At 42.8% G+C, this 6,314-nt stretch overlaps 1 non-coding gene across 1 annotated transcript; it reads right to left on the reverse strand.

Annotated features, from left to right (window-relative positions):
- Nucleotides 1-4,315: 4,315 nt before the first annotated feature.
- On the reverse strand, nt 4,316-4,388 carry TRNAK-CUU. Its single transcript has one exon. It is a non-coding gene; the product is annotated as a tRNA-Lys (tRNA).
- Nucleotides 4,389-6,314: the final 1,926 nt, after the last annotated feature.

The raw sequence follows: 6,314 nt of genomic DNA on the forward strand, positions 1-6,314 counted from the left end.
GACATGTCTGATCAGAGCACACGGGAGCAAATGAAGGGGGAGAAAGAGAGGGTGGAGCACATCCTAGCCCACCAAGCCTTGAGGACAATATCCCTGCTCAGAGCAGCCAATGCACAGAGAGGACCATATGGTCGGCCCCACTATGAGACACGACATCCCTCACTGACCCATAGCCCTACAAGGGACAATACTGGAGACACAGTTTGGGAATTGCACCAGATCCAACCCCACCACACCGAGGCAAAACACTAAGGGCGTGCAACAGAACAGCAAGAGGAACAGAGTAATGAAGTCCCCAGGGAATACCAAAAATAGACTTGGGGCTAGAGCCTGGCACCCCATCAGATTGGACCAGAAAACACTCCTGAAGGTCAACAAGCAGACCTTGAACTATTTACAGGCTTTTCTCTTTTTTTTTGCCATTAGTTTTTGTTGTTGTTGTTTTGTTTTCTTTTGTTGCTTTGTTTTGCTCTGTCTTGTTTTTGTGCATGTTATTATCTCTGCAGGTCTATCTAGATAAGATAGGTGGGATAAACAATCTGGAGGAGAAAACAATGGGACCAAGGGTTGGGGGGGGGACATGGGAGAGGGGGAGATCAGGGAAAGGAAGTGGTGTTAACAAACCCAGGGACAAGGGAACGACAAGAGATCCAAAATCGGTAGTGAGGAGGATCAGGGTGTAAGAGACCTTGTAGGGCTTGATCAAGGGCAATGTAACCAACAGGAATTACTAAAACCCAAATGAAGGCTGAACATGACAGTGGGACAAGAGGAAAGTAAAAGGAAATAGAGAAAGAATTAGGAGGCAAAAAGGACATTTATAGCGGTCTAAATACAGGCATGTAAATATGTAAATACATAGGTAAATTTATATATGAGGATGTGGAAATAGATCTATGTGCATATATTTGTAGGTTTAGTATTAAGGTAGAAGATGGACATTGGGCTTCTACTTATGTACTCCCTCAATGCAAGAACACTTTGCTCTATTAAACTGGCATTCCATGGTGTTCACTTTCCTGACACAATCACTGAAGACAAAGCAGGCGCATAAGCAAATGTGGTGAAGAAAGCTGATGGTGCCCAGCTATTAAAAGATAGCATTTGGGGTCTTAAAGGTTTGAAGATAACAAGCAGCCGTCTAGCTCAGAAGCAACAAAGCCCACATGGAAGGAGCACACCAGCCTGTGTGATCACAAGGTGTCGATGGGATCAGGTATCAGGCATCAAAGAACAAAATATCATATCATTGTGAAAGAGGGGAATTGTGGAGTTGGGACCCAAAGCCCATCTGTAGGCAACTGGACATCCCCTTACAGAAGAGTCAGGGGGAGGAGACAAGCCAGTCAGGGAGCAGTGATGAAACATACAACTTTCCTCTAGTTCTTAGATGCTTCCTTCCCCCCCACTATCATGGTTCCAATTCTACCTTACAAATACGACTAGACCAGCGGATGTACACTGGTACAGATAGGAACTGGAAACACAGGGAATCCAGGACAGATGATCCCTTTAGGAACTGTGGTGAGAGTGGGGCTACCGAGAGGGTGGAGGGAAGGTGGGGTAGAAAAGGAGAACCAATTACAAGGATTTACATATAATCTCTTCTCTGGGGAATGGACAACAGAAAAGTGGGTGAAGGGAGACATCGGAGAGTGTAAGACATGACAAGATATGAATGATTTTTTAATTATCAAGGGTTCGTGGGGGAGGGGCGCAGGGAGGGAGGGGAAAAATGAGCTGATACCAAGGGCTCGAATAGAAAGCAAATGTTTTGAGAATGATGAAGGCAACAAATGTACAAATGTGCTTGACACAATGGATGGATGGATGGATGGATGGATGGATTGTGATGGCAGTTGTATGAGCCCCCAATAAAATGATTTTTTAAAATGAGATGTAAAAAAGTTTTAAAGTTACAGTTTCAGAAAGGCAGAGGCACAGTTCTACCCTGTCCTATCGGTCATTATGAATAGCATGAACTCCATGGTCATGAGTTGGGTGTTTGGGGGGTGGGGGGAGAAAGTGAGAGTAAACTGCTCCCTAAGGTTTCCTTACAGAAGTTGCATGCCTTCACCTTCCACCTTTGGAGGTTTGTGGGTTCAAACTGGCCAACTACCAGTTAGCAGCCCAGTGTTTAACTCATTTCACCACCAGGGCTCCTGGAATATCGTATAACCAAACCATCAAACGCATGGCCACCGAGTCCATTCTGACGCAAAGTCCCCCTGTGAGATCAGGGTAGAACTGTCCCTTCGGGTTTCTGAGGCTGTAAACTTTTACAGGAGCTTTCCCTCCCAGCTACTTGGGGGTTCAGACTGTGGGCCTTGTGGTCAGCAGCCCAACACATCACCAACCCACTCTGCCACCAGGGGTTTCTGAATATTACGTAAGGGATGCAATGTGCTGTCAACATCAGGAGACTGTTTGGTTGTCCAGTTATGAGTCATGCTGGCTTTAGCACTGGGCTAACACGGTTAAGACACTTTGGTATTTGCATCATCAAATGGCATTTAGTTTATGAAACAGTTTCAACCTAGAGAAAAGTTGAAAGGGTCAGTCAAATGCATCGTTGTATAGCCATCACTCAGCTTTGATCGTTTCAACACATCCGGTCTTGTCTCCCTGGTAGGCTTTCATTCTTCCTTCCCAGAAGCTCACTCCCTGCAATTCTAGAAAGCATGTCTATTTCACCACCACCCCCACACCAGTGGTCTCATAGGTGACTTTTAAGGTGGTTTGTTTCAAATCAAGATCCAAACAAGGTCTATGCACACATTTTATTTGAATAGTCATTGTTGTCTTGCCATTTATTTGTTGAATAAACTGGACCACGGGGAATTAGCACATTGCCATAAAACACTTCATTTATAAATTAATTGAACATAAAATCTTCAAATATGAGCTCAATGAGAGATTGAATTGTGCTTTATTTGGTATATGCATGAATGCATTCATTTAGCACAAATAGTAATAAATCTGAACCAACGTAGCAAATCATCAGTCACGGATAAGAAGAAAATATATGTTGAGATGTTTAAATATGATTTCTGAAAGAGCTATGATCCTAATTTCCCCACTTACGCCAAATTGAGGAGTACAAAGTATCATTGCTTTTAGTCACGGTCTCTGAGGTTGACAGTGGTGACGAGTATTTGAGATGAAGTATTTGAACCTCACAGGGGCAGTTGTACCCTGCCCCAGAGGGCTGCTTTGACTCGGCACCAACTCAAAGATCGGGAATTTGGCTTTGGTTTTATAACAACGTCTATTTAAAACAGAAATCACCTTCTAAGTGAGTGCGGATCTTCAATTTAAGCTGCATGCATGATATCGTCATTGATTTCTCATCAGTGTCCTCGTTTGCATTTGCTCTGACTGAGCCTGTGTCTCTTGAAATATTCCAGCCCTTTCTCTCTGTAATACTAATGTGCTTTGCATGTTCCATACCTCGCTTCCCAGACGGAAATAGGTAAGTATTTTCAATGGGGGAACAAGCAATAACATAGAGTCATTGTGGAGAATGTTCGAGAAGTGCTAGAGATGACCGAGAAGAATTTAAGATAAAGAGTTCACAGGTGTCAACATAAAAGCAAAGTTTACCTTGAGCAGTTGGACTCTTGCAAGAGAGCCGATGAAGGATAAGTGTTATACTGGCTTTGAAATTTGTTTTGAGAGTTCAAAATAACTAAAGAGGGAATTTTGTTTGGCTCATTAGCTTAAAAAAAATGAAAATGTCCTAAGGGCTTGTCCTTAATGATCATTTTATTAGCCCGCCACTAACACAATCTAAAACTCTAAAATAATCTCATCTCTAACACAATATCGATCTATAATAATTACTACCCTCTTACATAGACAGAAAATGAATCAGATTAAAGAAATTTCAGAATATAAATAGTAAACCCTGCGAATCACAGCTGCTTTCAAATTATTCTTCACAATCTCCTATCACTAAGTTAAAAATACACATTTCAGAAGTTGGACAACTGCAGCAATATTTATGAACTCTGAATTTCATTAAATTTTTTATGTCTTCTTATTCCCTAGCATTTGTCATTGGGTTACTCTCCTGCGTTAAAGTTTATCATTCATCTTTTTTTTTCTTATTAAAATCATTTTATTAGGGGCTCATACAGTTCTTATCACAATCCATACATCCATCGTGTCAAGCATATTTGTGTATTTGTTGCCATCATCATTCTCAAAACATTATCTTGGTATTGACTCTTCATTTTTGCTCCTCTGAGAATTGAAAAAGGTTTGCACGGGTTAGAAATCACCATCCAAAAGAAAAACTGGGAAAAAGATAATGCGCCCAACGTGGGGCTCGAACCCACGACCCTGGGATTAAGAGTCCCATGCTCTACCGACTGAGCTAGCCGGGCAGCTGGGAAACTCTGCCTTTTCTAGATCCCTTCAAAGGAGACAGACTATTTTTAATTTCCTCCAAGAATCATATCTTGCATTAAATATTTTTTTATCATGTTTCTTCTTAAAGTTTCTCACCATTCTCAAAATTATATTTGACTTTGGCTTCTGTGCCCATACATTTAAAAAAAAATGCATGCGTATAAACGGCCCTCTAGTGGTGAACATCTTTGTTTCCTTAAGGTAAAGCGAACGAAGGCAGGCAGTCCCGAACTCGCGTCCAGAAAACAGAAGTGAACGTAGGGCTGCCTCTCGTTCTCTACGGTTGCTGCAAGCCGAGCGCTCACTCGGCCTCTCGGGGCCCCTGGGCACTCGGAGAATGTTCTCCAAGCCGCGGGGGTGCGGTGGGTGCAGTGGGCGGGGGGCGGGGTCCCCACCGACAAGAAACAGCCCCGAAACGCAGCTGCTTGGCCTCTGGCACCGGGAGATTTGGAGATTTGGGGGGCTCTTCTGTGGTCCATCGAAGCCCTGCCACACTGCTCACACGAGTACTATAAAAGCTCAAGCGCTCTCAGATAGTAATTGAAAATGCCACACAGTTTGCACGTGAGCTGAGAAAAAGCTCTGGGTTTTGCTTTTTGTTTGGGAGGAGCATGGCAAAACCTAGGTTAGAAAAAGCACAGTTTGGCAAACCTTTGTAAACAAGAACAATCGGTTGTGCTTAAACAATTACAGCTATAACCAAAAAAGTCATGCTGTCACCACCGCAACCCAAGAAGTCAATCCAAGTGGCTCGTGGCTCTCCTGGGCACCATGAACAAGATGGTGTGTCCTCAGTCGTGGTGCAGGGTGAAGGACACGCTCTTGGGAACTGTCCGTTCTAGTCCAACAATGCTTTACTTACCATGAGCCTTTAGAGGTCAATCCATTTATGAGCGGGGCAAAGAGGATAAAAAATACCTCCCTGTCATCAAGTTGATTCCAACATTTTTTAAATCGTTTTATTAGGGGCTCATACGACTCTTATCACAATCCATACTGAGACAGTTTATTGTGCCAGCCTGGCTGATAAACGCAGGTGGGATTGACTGAGGGGCGGAGAGATGGATGGCTTGGTGAGCCTTGCCTTTCTTGTCTCTCGCTCTGTGATCATCGGACCAGTGTGCGGCTGCCTTGCTTGTTCTGTGCTTTAATTTAAAGGCTACAGAGCCTGTGGGACGCCTAGCCTGTGGACTGTGTTGCTGTAAGTTGAGGTCCCTTTAAGACTTCTCTGGAGCTGGGAACTGGCAATTGGTGACCTACCTTGTGATTGGCTGCTGTGCTGACATAACCTAGCTCTCTACAAATACAGGAAGATCTGGCATCAGATAGAGACTGGAAGGACTGCTAGTCTCTCAACTTTCTCTCACGGACGTGAGTTGCACTAAGCCGTTTATAGTGCTTCTAATTTAACTGTTTATTTCTTGTGTATTTATCTGTATATGATTGTATATTTATGTGTATATGATTTAAGATTGTATATTTATCTGTATATGATTTAACATTTCATTTCTCGTTATATATCTAATTATCTTTATGATTTAACATTTCATTTTTCGTTATATATTAATTACCTTTATAAATAAATATATTATATTATCAAGAATTTGGTTTTATCTCTCTAGAGAACCCTGTCTAACACACATACTTACATCAATTGTGTAATGCACATTTGTACATTCATTGCCCTCGTCATTCTCAAAACATTTGCTCTATACTTAAGCCCCCTGGCATCGGGTCCTCATTTTTTCCCCTCCCTCCCCCCTCCCCCCTCCCTCATGAGCCCTTGATAATTTATAAATTATTATTTTGTCATATCTTGCCCTGTCCGACTTCTCCCTTACCCACTTTTCTGTTGTCCGTCCCCCAGGGAGGAGGTCACATGTAGATCCTTGTAATCAGTT

This window comes from Echinops telfairi, unplaced genomic scaffold (genome assembly GCF_000313985.2).
Source record: "Echinops telfairi isolate 266 unplaced genomic scaffold, ASM31398v2 ScPeMD7_7475;HRSCAF=8513, whole genome shotgun sequence".
Taxonomy (NCBI): Eukaryota; Metazoa; Chordata; class Mammalia; order Afrosoricida; family Tenrecidae; genus Echinops; species Echinops telfairi.